The sequence below is a fragment of the Rhinatrema bivittatum genome, chromosome 4 (genome assembly GCF_901001135.1).
Source record: "Rhinatrema bivittatum chromosome 4, aRhiBiv1.1, whole genome shotgun sequence".
In the NCBI taxonomy this organism is placed as follows: Eukaryota; Metazoa; Chordata; class Amphibia; order Gymnophiona; family Rhinatrematidae; genus Rhinatrema; species Rhinatrema bivittatum.
The window spans coordinates 209,698,583-209,717,946 of record NC_042618.1 but is presented as its reverse complement, the minus strand read 5'-3'; the positions used below and the strand labels follow the sequence as shown (position 1 = coordinate 209,717,946).

The following is a 19,364-nucleotide window of genomic DNA, read 5'->3' as shown; positions in this document are numbered from 1 at the left end:
TTTACCCCACGCAGTTTGGTTTTAGAAGACATTTTAATACAGAAACCCTACTCCTCTCACTGTCAGATACAGGGCCGGATTTTAATGCTACGCACGGGCATAGATTTGTGCGCACAACCTGGTGCGCACAAATCTATGCCCGATTTTACAACATGCGTGCACAGCCATGCGCATATTATAAAACCCTGGGTCGTGCTCGCAAGGGGGTGCACACTTGTGCACCTTGCGCGCGCCGAGCCCTAGGGGAGCCCCGATGGGTTTCCCTGTTCCCTCCGAGGCCGCTCCGAAATCAGAGCGGCCTTGGAGGGAACTTTCCTTCCACTCCCCCCACCTTCCCCACCCTTCCCCTATCTAACCCTAACCCTAACCCTACCTAAATCTCCCCCTACCTTTATTTTGTTATTTACGCCTGCCTCTGGCAAGCGTAACTTGCGCGCACCAGCCAGCTGCCGATGCATGATCCCCCGGCACAGCCGCTGTGCCGGAGGCCTCGGTCCCGTCCCCAGACCGGCGTCCCGTCCACATCCCCGCACCCTTCCCGTCCCTTTTTCAAAGCCCCGGGACATATGCACATCCCGGGGCTTGCGCGCGTCACCAGGCCTATGCAAAATAGGCTCGGCACGCGTAATCCCCTGATCACATAAATCCAGCCAGATTTACACGTGTAGGGCTTTTAAAATCTGCCCCACAGTGTTGAGAGGTTTTGATAATGAAACAGATATCTCCTCATATTACTCAATCTCTTTCTGCAGCATTTGACACAGTCAACCACAAAAGTCTTATCCGAAGACTTACTGAAATTGGGATCAATGGAAAAACACTGCAATGGTTTACTTCCTATCTGAGCAATAGATCATATCAGGTAACTATGAACAATTCTACATCTGATACAATAATGTTAGACACTGGAGTACCGCAAGGATCCTCCCTCTCGGCTACTCTCTTTAATATATATTTGCTCCCGCTCTGTCACCTTCTGTCCAGATTAGGTTTAACATACTACATTTACACCGTTGACATTCAGATTATTATACCGATCAATGACACGTTAGAACAGGCATACAAAATGACGGAGATGTATATTAACATTATTAAACAATTGCTTACTCAAATGAAACTTAGCCTAAATATAGACAAAACTGAAATAATTATGTGGCATTCTCATCAGAAATGGAAGAAGTAGTAGCTGAAGAAGGTTTAGGAGGATTAGTTAGTTTTGCCTTAGCCTCCACTTCAGTGCTGCAGGGGAGAGATGAAACTGATGATGATGATGAGGAGGAGGAAGAGCAATCAGCGCAGGCACAGAGTGTGACTGATGCCCCTGACATTGCTTCTCAGGCTGCACCCACTACTTCAACTCCAGTGCCAGTATCCATCCCGAAGGCTATAGAGAAGGGATCACGAAAGAAACCTGTGATCTGGAGCCACTTTAAAGTGACGGAGGACCCACGTTTTGCTCAGTGTAATTACTGTGACAGAGCTATTAGCAGAGGCAAGCAAATGGGACATCTAACTAAATTTGGCATGATGCATCATATGCAGAAGGAACACCCAACAGTACTGCCATCTGGGGATGGTGGCAGTACCAGTCAGGGGACCCCTTTTTCCAGGCAGTGTAAAGTGGTTGAAAAGGAGCAGAGTCATCCCACGCCCTCAGCCTCTTCTAGCAGTCAGGTGGCAGACCAGTTGCCCTCTGCCATGTGTCAGAAGTGACAACCCACCATGGAGGAAATGGGGTGGTGTTAGGTAACGCTATCCAGGGGAAGGAGGCAGGCAGCCTCAAATGTTGAAACCAGGAGCATTGGGCAAATGATTGCCCTTGAGGACCAGCCCTTGCAGGTAGTGGAGAATGAGGGTTTCAAGCATTTGATGAAGGTCTTTGTTGCATCCGTCGTTGCTCGACGCCCTCACTCTGCCCTCTTTACCTCTGTGGCAACTCCCTCCGGGTCTGATGGACAGTTAGCTGCCGCGGCGTCTTCTTGCCATCTCCCTCTGGCGTCCCCGGACCGGCACGATGCTGCAGATCCGCCATGTTGCCTGATGACGTAGGGCATGCACGCTCGCGAGCTCCGATTGATGTACCAGCAAGGGCGCGAAACTTGGGGGGCGTTCCCCTGGGATGATGTCATCCGCTTCCAATATAAAAGGTCTCAGTATTTGCTAACGAATTGAGTTAGCAAGGGGATTGCTGGGGATTGCTTCGGCTTTTCTCCCAAGCTACTCTGCCTCCTCGGACTTACCAGGGGTACCCGCTCCTCGGGGGCCTCGCTCTCTTTTCTTTATTTCAGATTGCAGATAGGAACCAGTACTCGCTCCTCAAGGGCCCATGTTCCTGAACACTCTGAAGATTCTCTACTGCCTGGAAGCTATCGCAGATACAGACATTTGTGTGTTACCATTGCTCTCTCAGAGCTTTCCCTGGAACCAGGTACTCGCTCCTCGAGGGCCTAACCCTTTCCAGCTACTGAGCTTCCTTAAGACCTTATGTGAGTTTTGTCATCCAGTTCTGGCTATGAACACAGCATACCCTGTCTTCTCACTATCTATAGTTTCTCTACAGCTCAGCCACCCTGGGATCGCTGTTCCAGTACCTGAGGGACTTCAACCTTGCCAGGCATATCAGCTCACTACTGCCACCTCTGGTGGTTCTACTATCTTGTCTAATAAAAGAACTATCTGTGTCTGTCTCCATACCCAAGCCTAGCCAGGTGTCCCTCTCAGGATATCCTCCTGGGGGCGCAGTCATCTGCCATCGGCCCAAGGATCCACCTATCTACATTCCTCTACAGCCTAGTGCCCTCTCCAAGCACTCCGCTGGTAACAAATTGCTACTCCTTCCCCATCAGGAGTCTTCAGCAACAGATTCATCCGCAGTCTATACCTTAACAGATTGTTGTCTACTCCCTCTACAGGAGCTGAGCATCTCAGATTACTAACTCCTTCTTCCACAGGAGCCAGTTCATAACAGATTGTTAACTTCTCCCTCTACAGGAGCCGATTCATAACAGATTGCTAACTCCTCCCTTCTTGAGGAGTAGAACATAACAGATTGCTAATGCCTCCCTCCACGGGAGCTGAACCATAACAGATTGCTAACTCCTCCCTTCCATAGGAGCAAACCTCTAACAGATTGCTAACTCCAGTGGATCCGGCTTTAAATTGGAGAAACAGTACTCCTGGGAATCCAGCTTAAGGTATGGGATGTCAGTAACCCCATGGACCCGGCACACCTCTCCGCCTTGCAGGCTATACCGGGCCTGGCTCAATGCATCTCAGAACAGCAAGAAACCCTGGAGAAACTTACTGCAGCATTCCATCAGCTTCACACACAGAAGATACAAGACACAGCTTCTAACCAAGAAGGTCAGTTACAGGAGGTAACTTTAAAGAATGCTGTACCACTGGCAGCTCCTATCTACTTTTCTGGAGAAATCCAGAGGACCCAGGGCTTTCTGAACCAGTATGCATGCACTTCACCTTACAGCCAACTTTATTTCCCACTGCTCTTTCGAAGACCACCTACATCCTGTCGTCCTTGGATAGAAGAGCCCTGTCGTGGGCATCTACCTTGAGAGAACGCCAGGACCCTATTTTGCAGGACATAGAAGGATTTATGGACTTGTTCAAATCCGTCTTTGATGACCCTGCTCGTATTTCTTTTGCCGGTTTTGCTTTGGTGGACTTGAAGCAAGGCAACAGATTACTGGCTGAATTCACCATAGAATTCAAGACTCTTGCAGCGGAACTTTGCTGGGACCCCAAATGTCTCAAGACTCTCTTCTGCAGAGGCCTGGATACCCACTTAAAGGATAAGCTGGCCGCTCGCCAGACACCTGACTCGCTGGACAAATTAATAGCTTTGGCCACTCGGATTGATCACCGGCTCCGAGACAAGGTTAAGGAACCCCGGTCTAAGTTGTTACGTGGGTTGAAACAGGCTTGTACTACCACTGCACCTCGGATGGTTCCAGTAACTTCTGCTGCTGAAAAAGATGAACCGATGCAACTTGGTCATGGACACTTGACCTCCAAGGAGAAAAGAATTCAGAAAAACATGACCTGTGCATGTACTGTGGTCAGCCCGGCCATGATGTCTCTACATGCCTCATTCGTCCGGGAAATGGACGGGCCTAAGTCCTGCGGGAGGACGGTTCTTGGGCCATACAGCGTTTTTTCCTCCGCCCTCTCTTCCAGTCTCTGTGATCTGTGAACCGACTTCAGTTCAGACTCCTGCCCTGATGGACTCAGGGGCAGGAGGCAACCTTATTCTCAGACGTCTAATGGAAGACCCTTCGTCAAATTAGAAGATCCATTATTGCATCACAACTTGTAGTGGGCTTTGGACATATCCCAACATCGCCACTTCTGCTGAAGCCTCAGTGACGTCCATAGCAGCTACTTATTACAGCTGAATTCTATTTCATCTCTCATCCAGCAACTTCTACTGGAGAGTCATCTTTAGAAGTGGATTTTGGACGTACCCCAACATTAGGGATGTGAATCGTTTTTTGACGATTTAAAATATCGTCCGATATATTTTAAATCGTCAAAAATCGTTAGGGCCATGATACAATACCAATTCCCCCGATTTATCGTCAAAAAATCGTAAATCAGGGGAAGGGGGAGGGCAGGAAAACCGGCACACTAAAACACCCTAAAACCCACCCCTGACCCTTTAAATTAAATCCCCCACCCTCCCGAACCCCCCCCCCCCCCAAATGCCTTAAATTACCTGGGGGTCCAGCAGCACACTAAAACACGGCACACTAAAACCCCCTAAAACCCACCCCGACCCTTTAAATTAAATCCCCCACCCAATGCCTTAAATTACCTCGCTCAGCGAGGGTTCCGGACCCCGGCTGAACGACCTCCTGCAGTTGATCTCCTGCCGGCGCCATTTTCCGTACGGAAAACGATTCGCGGCAGGAAATCGCTCACGGACCCCCGCTGGACCCCCAGGAACTTTTGGCCAGCTTGGGGGGGCCTCCTGACCCCCACAAGACTTGCCAAAAGTCCAGCGGGGGTCCGGAACGACCTCCTGCGTCGAATCGTTTTGGTCTATGGCCGCCGCCATTTTGCAAAATGGCGCCAGCTGAAGACTACACGATTTAGTGTGCCGCTTTTCCTGCTCTCTCCCTTCCCCCGATTTAGCTACGGACCGCCGCTACGGAGGTAATTTAACGCTACGGACCCCCAGGTAATTTAAGGCATTTGGGGGGGGGGGGGTTCGGGAGGGTGGGGGATTTAATTTAAAGGGTCGGGGTGGGTTTTAGGGGGTTTTAGTGTGCCGTGTTTTAGTGGGCCGCGTTTTAGTGTGCCGCATTTTAGTGTGCCGCTGGACCCCCAGGTAATTTAAGGCATTTGGGGGGGGGTTCGGGAGGGTGGGGGATTTAATTTAAAGGGTCGGGGTGGGTTTTAGGGGGTTTTAGTGTGCCGGCTCACGATTTTAACGATTTTCACGATACTTTACACACCCAAACGGCAACAATACGATTCCCTCCCCCTCCCAGCCGAAATCGATCGTTAAGACGATCGAGGACACGATTCACATCTCTACCCAACATTGCCACTTCCGCTGAAGCCTCAGTGATGTCCATAGCAGCTACTTGTTGCTGCTGAATTCTACTTCATCTCTCATCCAGCAACTTCCACTGGAGAGTCATCTTTAGAAGTGGATCTTGGACATACCTCAGCATCACCACTTCCACTGAAACCTTCAGTGATGTCCACAGCAGCTCAATCCATTGCTGCTGATATCATCAGTAACACTCTGCAAGATTCTTCCAAATCTCAAGATCCATCTGTCATCGATGCAGAAGACGACTTAGAAATTAAGATAAGAGATTCTGGATGTTCGTAACAGATGCAAGACTTTTGAATACCCTCTGATTTGGGAAGGCTTCGGCCCCGATTATTACTCTTGGGAGTCTCAGACCAATATCTTGGACAAAGAGATGCTTCATCAGTTCCACCTCGCGCATCCTTCTAAACCTAGGCCTGGTACCCGAAGAGGAGATCGCCCTTTGAAGGGGGGAACTGTTGCAACTGACGCTGCTCGATGCCCTCACTCCGCCCTCTTTACTTCTGTGACAACTCCCTCCGGGTCTGATGGACGGCTGGCTGCCGTGGCGTCTCCATGCCGTCTCCTTCCGGCATCCCCAGACCGGCTCAACGTTGCAGATACGCCATGTTGTCTGAAGACCTAGAGCTTGCGCGCACGTTCTGATTGAAGTATCAGCAAGAGCGCGAACCTTAGGGGCGTCCACCTGAGATGACGTCATCCACTTCCAATATTTAATGGTCTCTATTTTGCTAACAAACTGAATTAGCAAGGACTCGCTTCGGCTGTCCAAAGCTACTCTGCCTTAGGGATTGCTTCGACTACACCTCCCAAGCTATTCTGCCTCCTCGGACTTACCAGAGGTACCCGCTCCTCGGGGGCCTCGCTCTTTTTCTTTACTTTCAGATTACAGATAGGAACCGGTACTCGCTCCTCGAGGGCCTAAACCTTTCCAGCTCCTGAGCTTCTTTGAGACCTTACATGAGTTTTGTCATCTAGTTCTGTTCATGAACTCTGCCTACTCTGCCTACTCACTTTCTACAGTTTCTCAACAGCTTAGCCATCCTGGATTGCTGTTCCAGTACCTGAGGGACTACAGTCCTGCCGGGCATATCAGCACACTACTGCCACCTCTGGTGGTTTCAAAAACCTGTTTAATAAAAGAACTAATGTGTGTCTGTCTCCATACTCAAGCCTAGCCAGTGGTCCCTCTCGGGATATCCTCCCGGGGGCGTGGTCATCTGCCACCGGCCCAGGGATCCACCCACAACTATATCAGATTCATTACAGATTGCTACTCCTTAGCAAGACGATATCTGAGACACTACAAGATTGCTGACTCCTCCTTCTTTAGGAGCCATTACATCATATTGCTACCTCACAGCTCCATCACAGAGCTTTCCTAACAGATTGCTAACTCCTAGCAGATTTACATCAGGGTGGTAGCTCCTAATATGGAACCTAACATCATGTAACTACAGCAAGGGTTATTTTTCCCTATATGCAACACCTTGCACTTGTCCACATTAAATTTCATCTGCCATTTGGATGCCCAATTTTCCAGTCTTGCAAGGTCCTCCTGTAATGTATCACAGTCTGCTTGTGATTTAACTACTCTGAATAATTTTGTATCATCCGCAAATTTGATAACCTCACTCGTCGTATTCCTTTCCAGATCATTTATATATATATTGAAAAGCAGCGGTCCAAGTACAGATCCCTGAGGCACTCCACTGTTTACCCTTTTCCACTGAGAAAATTGTCCATTTAATCCTATTCTCTGTTTCATGTCTTTTAACCAGTTTGTAATCCACGAAAGGACATCGCCTCCTATCCCATGACTTTTTAGTTTTCGTAGAAGCCTCTGCTCTCATTAGGGACTTTGTCAAATGCCTTCTGAAAATCCATATACACTACATCTACCGGTTCACCTTTATCCACATGTTTATTAGCCCCTTCAAAAAAATGAAGCAGATTTGTTAGGCAAGACTTCCCTTGGGTAAATCCATGTTGACTGTGTTCCATTAAATCATGTCTTTCTATATGCTCTACGATTTTGATCTTGAGAATAGTTTCCACTATTTTTCCCGGCACTGAAGTCAGGCTCACTGGTCTATAGTTCCCCAGATTGCCACTGGAGCCTTTTTTAAATATTGGGGTTACATTGGCCACCCTCCAGTTTTCAGGTACAATGGATGATTTTAATGATAGGTTACAAATTTTAACTAATAGATCAGAAATTTCATTTTTGAGTTCCTTCAGTACCCTAGGATGCATAACATCTGGTCCAGGTGATTTGCTACTCTTTAGTTTGTCAATCTGGCCTACTACATCTTCCAGGTTCACAGTGATTTCATTCAGTTCGCCTGAGTCATCACCCCTGAAAACCATCTTCGGAACTGGTATCTCCCCAACATCCTCATTAGTAAACACAGAAGCAAAAAATTCATTTAGTCTTTCTGTAATGACCTTATCTTCCCTAAGAGCCCCTTTAACCCCTCGGTGATCTAATGATCCAACCGCATCCCTCACAGGTTTCTTGCTTTGGATATATTTTTAAAAGTTTTTAGTATGAGTTTTGCCTCTATGGCCAACTTCATTTCAAATTCTCTCTTTGCCTGTCTTATAATATTTTACACTTAAATTGACAATGCTTATGTTTTATCCTATTTTCTTCAGATGGATCCTTCTTCCAATTTTTGAAGGATGTTTTTTTGGCTAAAATAGCCTCTTTCACCTCACCTTTTAACCATGATGGTAATCGTTTGCCTTCCTTCCACCTTTCTTACTATGTGGAATACATATGGACTGCGTCTCTAGGATTGTATTTTTAAACAATGTCCATGCCTATTGAACACTTTTAACCTTTACAGCTGCACCTTTCAGTTGTTTTCTATTTTCCTCATTTTATCAAAGTTTCCCTTTTGAAAGTTTAGTGTTAGAGCTGCAGATTTACTTATTGTCCCCCTTCCAGTTATTAGTTTAAATTTGATCATGTTATGATCACTGTTGCCAAGTGGCCCCACCACCGTTACCTGTTTCACCAAATCCTGCATTCCACTAAGAATTAAATCTAAAATAGCTCCCTCTCTTGTTGGTTCCTGAACCAATTGCTCCATGAAGCCATCATTTATTACATCCAGGAACTTTATGTCTCTAGCAAGTCCTGATGTTACATTTACCCAGTCAATATTGGGGTAATTGAAATCTCCAGTTATTATTGCACTGCCAAATTGGTTTGCTTCCCTGATTTCTCTTAGCATTTCATCATCTGTCTGACCATTTTGTCCAGGTGGACGGTAGTATACTCCTATCACTATACTCTTACCCAAAACACATGGGATTTCTACCCATATAGATTCTACTGAGCATTTATTCTCTTGTATGATCTTTATCCTGTTGGACTCTATACCCTCCCGGACATAAAGTGCCACACCCCCACCAAGTTGATCCTCCCTATCATTGCGATATAAAATTTGTACGCTGTGGCGCTTGTGAAATGTGTGGTTAGCTATGATGGGTTCTATGTGGCAAGATCCTGGTTCAAATCAGATCTTTTTTTTAATAAAACCACTAATTGTAATTCTAGTGCAGTAATTTATGTACTACAATGTCCGTGCAATCTGATATATGTGGAGCGTACAAAAAGGAAAATAAGAACTGTTACAGTTTTGGCTGCAGTGCAACCGCCTCACCACCAGGGGTCCCTCTAGTGCTGGCTCTCCTGACAGGCCCAGGCCATCTCCCCTGTCCACTCTATGTTCTGGGTTGGGCCTTATAACCCTGCCTGACAGTTCCCTCGGTGCTTCGGCATCGAGCTCACCTGGGCTCCCTGCTCTAGCCTTGCGCGGCCTTCGGGCCTTTCCTTGCCTTGCCCTGCGCGGCCTTCGGGCCTTTCCTTGCCCTGCGCGGCCTTCGGGCCTTTCCTTGCCTTGCGCGGCCTTCGGGCCTTCTTCCTCGCTTTTCTTACCTGGCCTACGGGCCTTCTGACCTGCCTGCTCTGCTTACGGTGTGTGGCCTACGGGCCTTCTGTGTATGTGTGGCCTACGGGCCTTCTGACCTGCCTGCTCTGCTTACGGTGTGTGGCCTACAGGCCTTCTGTATATGTGTGGCCTACGGGCCTTCTGACCTGCCTGCTCTGCTTACGGTGTGTGGCCTACGGGCCTTCTGTGTGTGTGTGTGTGGCCTACGGGCCTTCTGACCTGCCTTGCCCTGACTACGGTGTGTGGCCTTCGGGCCTTCTGTATATGTGTGGCCTACGGGCCTTCTGACCTGCCTGCTCTGCTTATGGTGTGTGGCCTACGGGCCTTCTGTGTGTGTGTGTGTGGCCTACGGGCCTTCTGACCTGCCTTGCCCTGACTACGGTGTGTGGCCTACGGGCCTTCCGTGTGTATGTGTGGCCTACGGGCCTTCTGACCTGCCTGCTCTGCTTTCGGTGTGTGGCCTACGGGCCTTCTGTGTGTGTGTGTGTGGCCTACGGGCCTTCTGACCTGCCTTGCCCTGCTTACGGTGTGTGGCCTACGGGTCTTCTGTGTGTGTGTGGCCTACGGGCCTTCTCTGCCTTGCCTTGCTTACTGTGTGTGGCCTACGGGCTTTCTGTGTGTGTGTGGCCTACGGGCCTTCTGACCTGCCTTGCCCTGACCCAGCCTGAACCCAGACACTGCTACTTGCCGCCTGCCCTGACCCAGCCTAGACCCAGACACTGCTACTTGCCGCCTGCCCTGACCCAGCCTGAACCCAGACACTGCTACTTGCTGCCTGCCCTGACCCAGCCTGGAACCAGACACTGTTTCTAGCCATTCCTGTCTCTCTCCACCTGGAGCCACCCTGCTGGGTGGTGTTCACGACTCCTGACCGGAGCCCAAGCGTAACAAGAACCAGACTGATCGAGCACTAAAGCTGTACTAAAACCTTGAAACTGACAGCTCCCACAGTACCCCATTGCTTGGAGAAAAATCATGGCTTTAGAGATTTAACGTGGACCATTATTGAAGCGGTGAATCTTTCAGGAAGAGGTGGAGATACTCATGTGCAGCTGAATCGCCGAGAGGTGTTCTGGATCTTTAAACTGAAGACTGTACAACCCTCTGAATTGAATGAGGTGATCAATTGGTATTCACTGATTTAATCGCTGTCAGTAGGGAGAGAAGACATGGCTAGTTTTGTGAGGAATTAAAATAAATGAAGTTGGATAGGCTCCCGGTGTGTTGAGAGTTTGAAAGAACTTCCGGTTCTTGAAGATTTAAAGAGCCGGTCCCGACGCCATCTTTAAAGGGAAAAGAAATGCCAGTGAAGTACCGCGGTAAAAGTGTGGTCGAGCAGTCTGAAGTTCTAGCTGAGAAGAAGAATCTTTAAAAATGCAATAGAGACCCCTTGAGGCAGATATCGAAACTTGGATCCAGGTCAGGGTAGTAAAACTGAATACTGAGATAAGTGGCGTTTTACATTGTCTTCATGAAATTTTGAGTTATTCCAAATCTGGGTTTTATAAACAGAGACTGTTGAATGTGGGATCTTCAGTATAGTACAAAAGTTTTGAAACTAGGGTAAATCTCTGGAAGTGGGGATTTTTAAGTGAAGAACGAAAATGATGAATAAAATAAAATAAAATTGGACTTGCGAGTAAAAACAGGATGTTTTTGTGCATTCTGAGTACTTGAAGGTCCTACAAAAATATAAATCAAAATTAAATCAAAAAATAAGAAATAATATATAAGAGATTAGCTGTGGAAGAGATTAATAAAGAGATTACTGAGAGACATAGTGTGCTGTAGTGACCATCTTAAACTTAACATGACCAAGAAGGAACTTCTTGTCATCCCCAAAAATCCCCTTACCCCTCCTCCCTCTTTTTCTGTCTCTGTGGATGACACTCTCTTCCTCCTGGTTCTCTCAGCCTAAAACCCTGGTCATCTTTGATGCTTCTGTCTCCTTCTCTATGCACATCCAAAACACTGCTAAAGTGTGTCAATTCTTCATCTATAACATTGCTAAAATCCGTCCCTTTCTTTCTTTGTATGCTACCAAAATGCCCATCCACTCTCTTTGCCACCTCCTATTTAGACTACTGCAACTTGCTCTATGCTGGCCTCCCTCTGAACTATCTTTTTTTTTAATGCAATCTATTCAAAATTCAGGAATAGAACCCACACCCCTTTTGTCCTGGGGTGTGGGTTCTTTGTCTCTTGGGGGGAGCCTATCCTTCAAGATCCAAGGCATAGGTGGAATCCCTTCCTTGTGTTTTACTATCAACTCTTCATGGCAGGCACACTGGAAATAACAGGCTGGACTCACTGATGGGTGTCTAAATTAAAAGTTTACTTGATTTCCCTGTTAAATGTAACTTTGTTCTTCGTGTTCAACCTATTGTTTTTGGTTACTGTTCATGGTTCAGTTCCCCAATTCGATGTAAACCGATCTGATATGGTCTCTACCATGAAGGTCGGTATAGAAAAGTGTTAAATAAAATAAATAAATAAATAAATTTATCAAAAATGTCTCAGTCTCCATGAATACTTGGTTTTCATGCAAACTGAGTCCCTCTAGCTTACTTTTATTCTTCTGTGGAAGTGTCCATCAGACTGGACACCGAGACCTTGTTACCCTAAGGGAAAGGATAGGTAAATGTCTCAGGTGGGTGGATGCCCTTTTCCCAAAACAGCACTGGAGGTCCAGAGGTCTCCAGCTGTTTCTCAAACCAGTTTCTGTCCTGTGTTTGGGGTGAAGACTCCAGTGGGGGTCTCCCGATGTCACCCAAACTCCTCATTACTGCTCTTCTTTCTGATCTGCTGCTGGACCTCTCTGCATTAAAAGTCCCTGGCTGAGAAAATAGGTCTTCGATTTCTCCAACCTTCAGGCAGCCCCAGCTCAGGAAAAATACCAAAAATGGGATTTCTTCACAAAACCAAACAAGTCAAAATTCTTTTTTCAATATCTAATGGAGTGAGTCACCTCTGTCCCTCCTCTGACCAGGACCAGAGGCTACCCAGAAACTCAAAAACAAATTCCTGAAAGAAACTCTTTAGCTTGACTCAAAGACCAGAATCCAGACAGAGTCTTACAGGCATGGGGTACTTGATAAGGAAAAAACTTTCCAATAGGGCCCAACCAAAATAGCAAAGAACACTAACAGCTCCTTACTCTCCAACTCTAACAAAATATGCCACTCCACTCCTTCTACACCCCACCCCTCCCCCCCTTATCCACAAAGGAGCTCACTACTCCAACAAGCCTCAAAGGAACTGACAAATTGTATGCCCCTTCTCCTAACTCACTAACCCCAGGATAAGACTAAGGCCATCTACTGGAGACCTAAAGGGTCTCTACACTATGACCATGTAACTCCTCTTCTCAAGTCACTAAACTGGCTCCTTGTCCTTTTCTGCATAAAGTTCCAGCTTCTGTGGCTTGCCTATTAATGTCTTCCTCTGCAGCTTCTCATTACTTTTCCTCTCTTTCTCTCTCTACACCCTTCCTTTCATCAGGTAAGTTGCTCTTATATGTGGCATTCTTCACCATCAGCTTCCAAACCTGCCCTTTTCATCCTTCTGTGCTATATGTCTGGAATAGACTTCCTGAGGTGATGTGTCATTCTCCCTCTCTGGTTGTATTCAAATCCAGTTTAACTCATCTTTTTGAACCTGCTTTTAAATCCTAAGTATTTCTTTATAATACACTTCTTACAAATTCTTGTTTGTCTTGACTAGATTGTAAGCTCCATTGATCAGGGACTGTCACATGTGTGTATGTACAGCAGTAGTGATGCCAAGTAGCACTTTAAAAATGACAAAAAGTAGTTGTAATATTAAGAGCAATAAAAGACTATGCCGTTGTGAAAATGAGAGGAAAAAGAATCGTGAGTAACAAATTCAGATTATACATTGGCAAGTGCTTAAATAGAAGAGTGGGTGGTGGATTGAAGCTGATTGATTTCAGCTGTCAACCTCGGTGAACAAATGAAGACATTTTAGAAACAAAATTGAAGAGCTCATTAGTCTACTCTTGAGTAACAAGGTAGATGAGCGGAGAAGGTATGAGGAAATATGAAGTAGTTAATCCAAAGAGAAATAGGTGGAAGTTATAAGCACAAATGTTCAAAGTCTAGGCAATAGAATTCAAGATCTGCAGGCCCAAAAGGCAGAGGCAGACCTGGATATTGTCTAGGAAGAGAAGCTCTGTGCCTGTTGAACGTGTTGGAACAGAAGTTAGTGCAGCCTGCTGTTGCAGAGGCCAATAACAATGAAACTGCAGAGAGAAATTTGCCACAGTGACTGGATGGCTTACTCTGGATCTCAATGAAATCCCACCGGCAGGTGACATAGATGGTGCTGGGTCTTCCATGCTTGCTCCAACTATTATGAGGAAGATAGGCAGTACCATACTACCTATTCCTAAAGTTCTTCATTTACAGGAGATAGGAAAAGCAAATGTACTTTTCAATTACTACTGTCAGGCAGTTGGGAGGATCTAGAGCCTTTTACTGAGGGAATTCTTTATCAAGACCAAAAGCTGCAGCATAACACTAGATGGTGTGAGACTTTGCAGGCTTCAATTTGTGACAGTATTGTACGATAGGGGTTTGCATTCGTTTGCAACGTATTGGCAATCCACAACGTATATGCCATATTCGTTGTATTCGTGGGGGTCACGAAACGTATGGCGAACCCCCACGAATACAACGTATCACTAACGAATAAACCCCCACCCTTCTGACCCCCCTCCCAAGACTTGCCAAAGGTCCCTGGTGGTCCAACAGGGGTCCTGGAGCGATCTCCTGCAATCGGGCCGTCGGCTGCCGGTATTCAAAATGGCACCGATAGCCTTTGCCCTTACTATATCACAGGGGCTATCGGTGCCATTTTGAATACCGGCAGCCAACGGCCCGAGTGCAGGAGATCGCTCCAGGACCCCCGCTGGACCACCAGGGACTTTTGGCAAGTCTTGGGGAGGTCACTTGTCCTCAAGTGCCATTGGTCGGCCCCTGTTACATGGTAGGAGCACAAGATGACACCGGCCATCCATTGCTCCTACCATGTGACAGGGGCCGACCAATGGCACCAGTAGCCCCTGTGACATAGTAAGGGCAAAGGCTATCGGCGCCATTTTTAATACCAGCAGCTGACAGCCCGAGTGCAGGAGATCACTCCAGGACTCCCGCTGGACCACCAGGGACTTTTGGCAAGTCTTGGGTGGATCAGGAGGGTGGGGAATTGTAGTAAATTAAATTTAAAGGATTGGGATGGGGATTTTTTTTGGGAAACGAATACATATGTAACTAATGAATGGATCGGGGTCCCCCGAGAACGAATGCAATGGATTTGGGTCCCGACGAATATGAATACCGAATGGGACGAATCCGTCCCTGCTGCACATCACTATTGTATGGGATGGAAAAACTGAAATATTAAAAGAATCACCTGACTAATTTGCCTCAAATTCCCAATATATTACTTCTATGGGGCAATTTTCAAAACTGTTGTTGTACTTTTTACCTGCAGATTTTCCACCAGTTTTCAAAATAGAAAGTATCTGCATGCTTTCCCTTTGAAAATTGCCCAAGGAAAAAATACCCACAGGGATCTGCATCTGCTTTTTCTGTAGATCATTTTTTTCTAGCCAAAACAACACGTGTAGTTTTGAAGATACAAAATAACATTCATTTTAGCCTCCCCTATCCTGACCCTGTCTCGCGAATGCCTCCACAAAAAGAACACACGACGTGGAACAATGCACATCTTTTTACCTGTGTAAATGGCTTTTCAAAATGGCCCTCTATGCCTCAGGAAGCTTTAAAATGACCTGAAGATATTATGCCACTTAGATGTACTGTTAGTGTGACTGAGCTATACCCAGGGAAGAACTTTTTAAAATCCTTTTGCATGAGTAAATATTTTGCACAGGTAAACTGATTGCCAGAAAATTGCTTTCCTCAATGAGGCTAAAGTATGCATGGTAGTCCAGTATCTGTTCAGCAGCAGCTACCAAAAAAACAAACTTACCTGAACCTGCTGCGGTGGGAGATTCTGATCATAAAATATCAATTGAGCTTGAAAGCAGAGGTTATTAATTTACATGTGTAGAGATCCCTTGAATCTCTGCTTGGAACACGTGTAGGAGTAAACCACTTTTGCTTTGGGAGGAAACATAATAAACAATAGTGTGGGTGTGTATAGCTCCTCCATGTGGAAGAGAATATTTGGTGAGTTCCTTTGGTATATGAAGCCAGACTACCATCTTAGGGTGTGGATTTTAGTTTCTTTCTCCAGAGGCAGTATGACTTGGCTGTCCTCTGCTGTTTTCTGTTGTTTGACTCTTAACTTCTCCATGCAAACTTTTATTTTGGATATTGGAGTTTCTGCCCACCCTCGCTGTCCTTTTTATATATTTTATGATGATTTATTTGAGTTCTGAGTATCCATTAACTAGGGACTCAGTTAACTTATTTTCTTCGCTACTTTTACATCAAAGGGAGAAGTTGCTTCCCTGAGATCTGCAGTATCCAGAGGAGGGATGACTTACAGCCATCCAAAGGAGAAGAAGGAGAGAGGGGAGAAAGGAGTTGGGATGGACCCTATAGGGATCATGGATATCTACTAGAGATCTGGAGAAGAGGAGTAACAGGAGTAGCATTCTGATACTGGAAGAGAGAAAAGCAGTATACTTGGTGCCATTCAGGTACTGTTAGGAAACCAAGGAGTTCAGAGGAGAAAACTACTTGGAGAGGTAGGAGATAAATGACTGTGCAAAATGGATTTCACCTTTAATACTTCACTAACATTGGGAGATAAGTATGAAGCTTACCCTAGATGGGAGAAACATCAGATTAAAGACTGAATCTATTGACTTTAACATCTTAAACTTATGCAAGAATATAAGAAGTGACTATAAAGATTATAAGGCACTTGTACCATCCAACATCAACTAAACCACTGTAAAAAATATTTTCATCATTTCACACTATAAAAAGTAAAAGTATTGTTGGAAACAAAGTTAGCTTTCCAAGTGTTTTTACTACATAGTGACTTTAACGCTTGTCAGTGCTGTTATCATCACTGCTGTATACAAGATGTAGATGTGGGATTTAAGGGAATGCAATGCAAGGGCCTTGGAAGTAATTTTTGCCGCCAATCAGGGAACCCTGCAGTTTGTGATATTCTAATGTTATGGGAAGTTTACCACCTGAAATGGTGATTTGAGATATGGCCTCTGGTACCATTATCCGAGTACGACTAGCCTGGGGGTTACATATGAGTTAGCCATATATCTTAGGGCTTCTGTATCTGTACAAAATCAAGAATGAAGGAATAGCTGAGTTGGCCAATTGTCAAGGGCAGATATGGGAAATATTTGCTGGGAATGAAAAACATGTCTGAAAACCTCACTGAAATGCTCTAGACTGCATGAACTTTTTTGTAGGATAGTCAGAACAAAATTGGACCATTTTTAAACTAAATTGAAGAGGGTGCCCCTCCACATGCAAGGCAGAACAGCTGTGAACTGTCTTGGGAAGGATTCTGTGACAGGAACATATCAGCGATTGTGGGAAAAGGTGCTGTATGGTAAAATGTAGCTGGGTAAAGAGCTTTCAACTCCTGTACCAGCTTTTGAGAACAAAAAGTCCAAGAAAGCTCCATTTACCATGGTCTGGGCACCATGTCAAGCCCCTGCAACTTGCAAGCTATGGAAACTCTATATGCAGCTCCCCTGGGCAGCTATGTTGGCAGGAAGGTTAGCAATGAGAGCACACTCAAAGGTTCAGGTTGCAGTGATGTCACTTGTTGCATTCTTGCCAGTATGGCTGCTTAGGAGGCAGTGAAGCAGATTCCAAAATAATATACAGTTTTTAATGTAACGGTGCATTTGCAATTATATGAATGCATTAAAGAGTACATACATATTTTAAAAGGGTGCTTCTATGTATGTATGAATGAATGAATGAATGAATGAATGTGTGATATGTACAGTGTATGCAGGCATGAACATAAGGACATAAGAACATGCCATACTGGGTCAGACCAAAGGTCCATCAAGCCCAGTATCCTGTTTCCAGCAGTGGCCAATCTAGGTCACAAGTACCTGGCAGGATCCCAAAAGATAAACAGATTTCATGCTGAGTGCAGGTTAGTGTAAGGGGAGGTAACCATTTAAATGCAGCCCTCCCTTTGAGGGTCTGAATGGCTGTCCCTCTGAGAGTCTATATAACAGCTCCCTAGAGAGAGTGCGAGAGGCAGTCCCTTTAGGTTTACTGAGAGTTAGGAGACAGATGAGTTTTGTTGAGTTGATTTTTTTCAAGCCCAGTCAGAAGAGCCAAGCAAGTCCTGCTTGGTGGTCTTCACCAGGGTCGGGAAGGGTATCCTTATCCCATCCACTCACTGGCTAGTTAGGATTTTCTTTCTGTGTCTATTTTTGGGGTTTTAAGATTTTAAGTGGTAGGAGCCTCACTGGACGCCTGGGCCTTTCTTGGGAAAGGGAACCCTGTGTTTAGGATGCCCAGGGAAAGGGAAGACCTGCCCCTGAAGTGGTGGTGACCCATTCTGGGGAGGAACTCCGGTGTTAAATTCTGTGGGGAAAACACTTTGGTTTCAAGATCCAGGAGGAAGTTTGGGCTGCCCTTCCTTCCTGTTTGAAGCAAAGAGAGCTGCTTGCTTAAAGTGGATTCTTCCCGTCAGGGATCTAGAAAGAAGAAATAAAGACAACGAAAGAGATCCAGAAGATCTGCTAACTGTGAGCATGGGAAATCACAAGTCACTGGGGACGTCCATCCAGTGTTTTACCACCCTGGGGAGAGAAAGAGAAGATTTACTCTCTGTGCCATAATCTTTTACCATTTTTATGAGATTAGAAGGGGCTTTTTGACCAGTCTAAAGAGACCCTACCCATCTGGCAGCTCCACAACGAAATCCTGGAGAGCGGATGTTTCCCTGGTCCTGGTATGTAAGTCCTGCATGGACAGAGGGAAAGAGACTGTAAAAAAAAGAAAACAAGAAAATTCTGTGGTACTGCAGTCGTTATTGCGCCATTCATCACCATTTTTTGAACAGTAAAGACTTTAATTTTGGACACTAACCTAGTGACTCCAGAGTATTTATTTCGCACTCACTGCACCAACTATAAGGACAAGTCCCCTCTCCCAAGGGAACACAAGGGAAAAGGGAATGTGTAAAACGATCATCCCTGTCACAGTGGGCATTGGAAGTATATCTTCTCCCCACTTTCAAAGGATCCAGACCTGGAAGTAAGAGAGATTGTGAAAGAGCTAGCCAGTGAGCGGTTCCAGCCCCGAAGAGAAACAAAATCTTTTATGGCCTCACCCATGCAGGATAGGCACATCGAGGTGAGGTTACATTGGTTAATGGGCTTTTCCTCCAGGAACTTGTCCAAAGCCTTTTAAAACCCAGCTACACCAACCACTTTCACCACATCCTCCAGCAATGAATTCCAGATCTTTATTATGTGTTGAGTAAAAAAATATTTCCTACTATTTGTTTTAAATACACTACTTAATAACTTCATTGAATGTTTCCTATTCTTTGTTCTTTTTGAAAGAGTAAACAACTGATTTGTATTTAACTGTTCCATTCCGCTTGTTATTTTATAGACCTATCATATCTCTTTGTTATGGTGCTACCCGCGGTGAGCCGCGGGCAGCCCCTCCACCTACCTGCTTTTCTTCATGGCAGTCGGCCGCTGCCACCGTTCCCCGTGGCACAGAGGCCGTGGCAGTTCCTGTCCTGCGTGGCAGGGCCAAACCCGCCAGGAGCCGCCACTGGGATCCCCTGTCTTGCAGCTTGGAGGCCGCCGCTTG

At 46.0% G+C, this 19,364-nt stretch overlaps 1 long non-coding RNA gene across 2 annotated transcripts in view; it reads left to right on the top strand.

Annotated features, from left to right (window-relative positions):
* The window catches only part of LOC115089486, a 51,345-nt gene extending 34,052 nt beyond the window's left edge, over positions 1 to 17,293 (top strand). Inside the window, exon 4 of one of the 2 annotated variants that reach the window (XR_003856111.1) lies at positions 16,028 to 17,293. This is a non-coding gene — a long non-coding RNA (uncharacterized LOC115089486). Of the gene's footprint in view, positions 1 to 752; positions 857 to 16,027 lie in introns of those variants that run through there. The other variant, XR_003856112.1, reaches the window with a different exon arrangement.
* Positions 17,294 to 19,364: the final 2,071 nt, after the last annotated feature.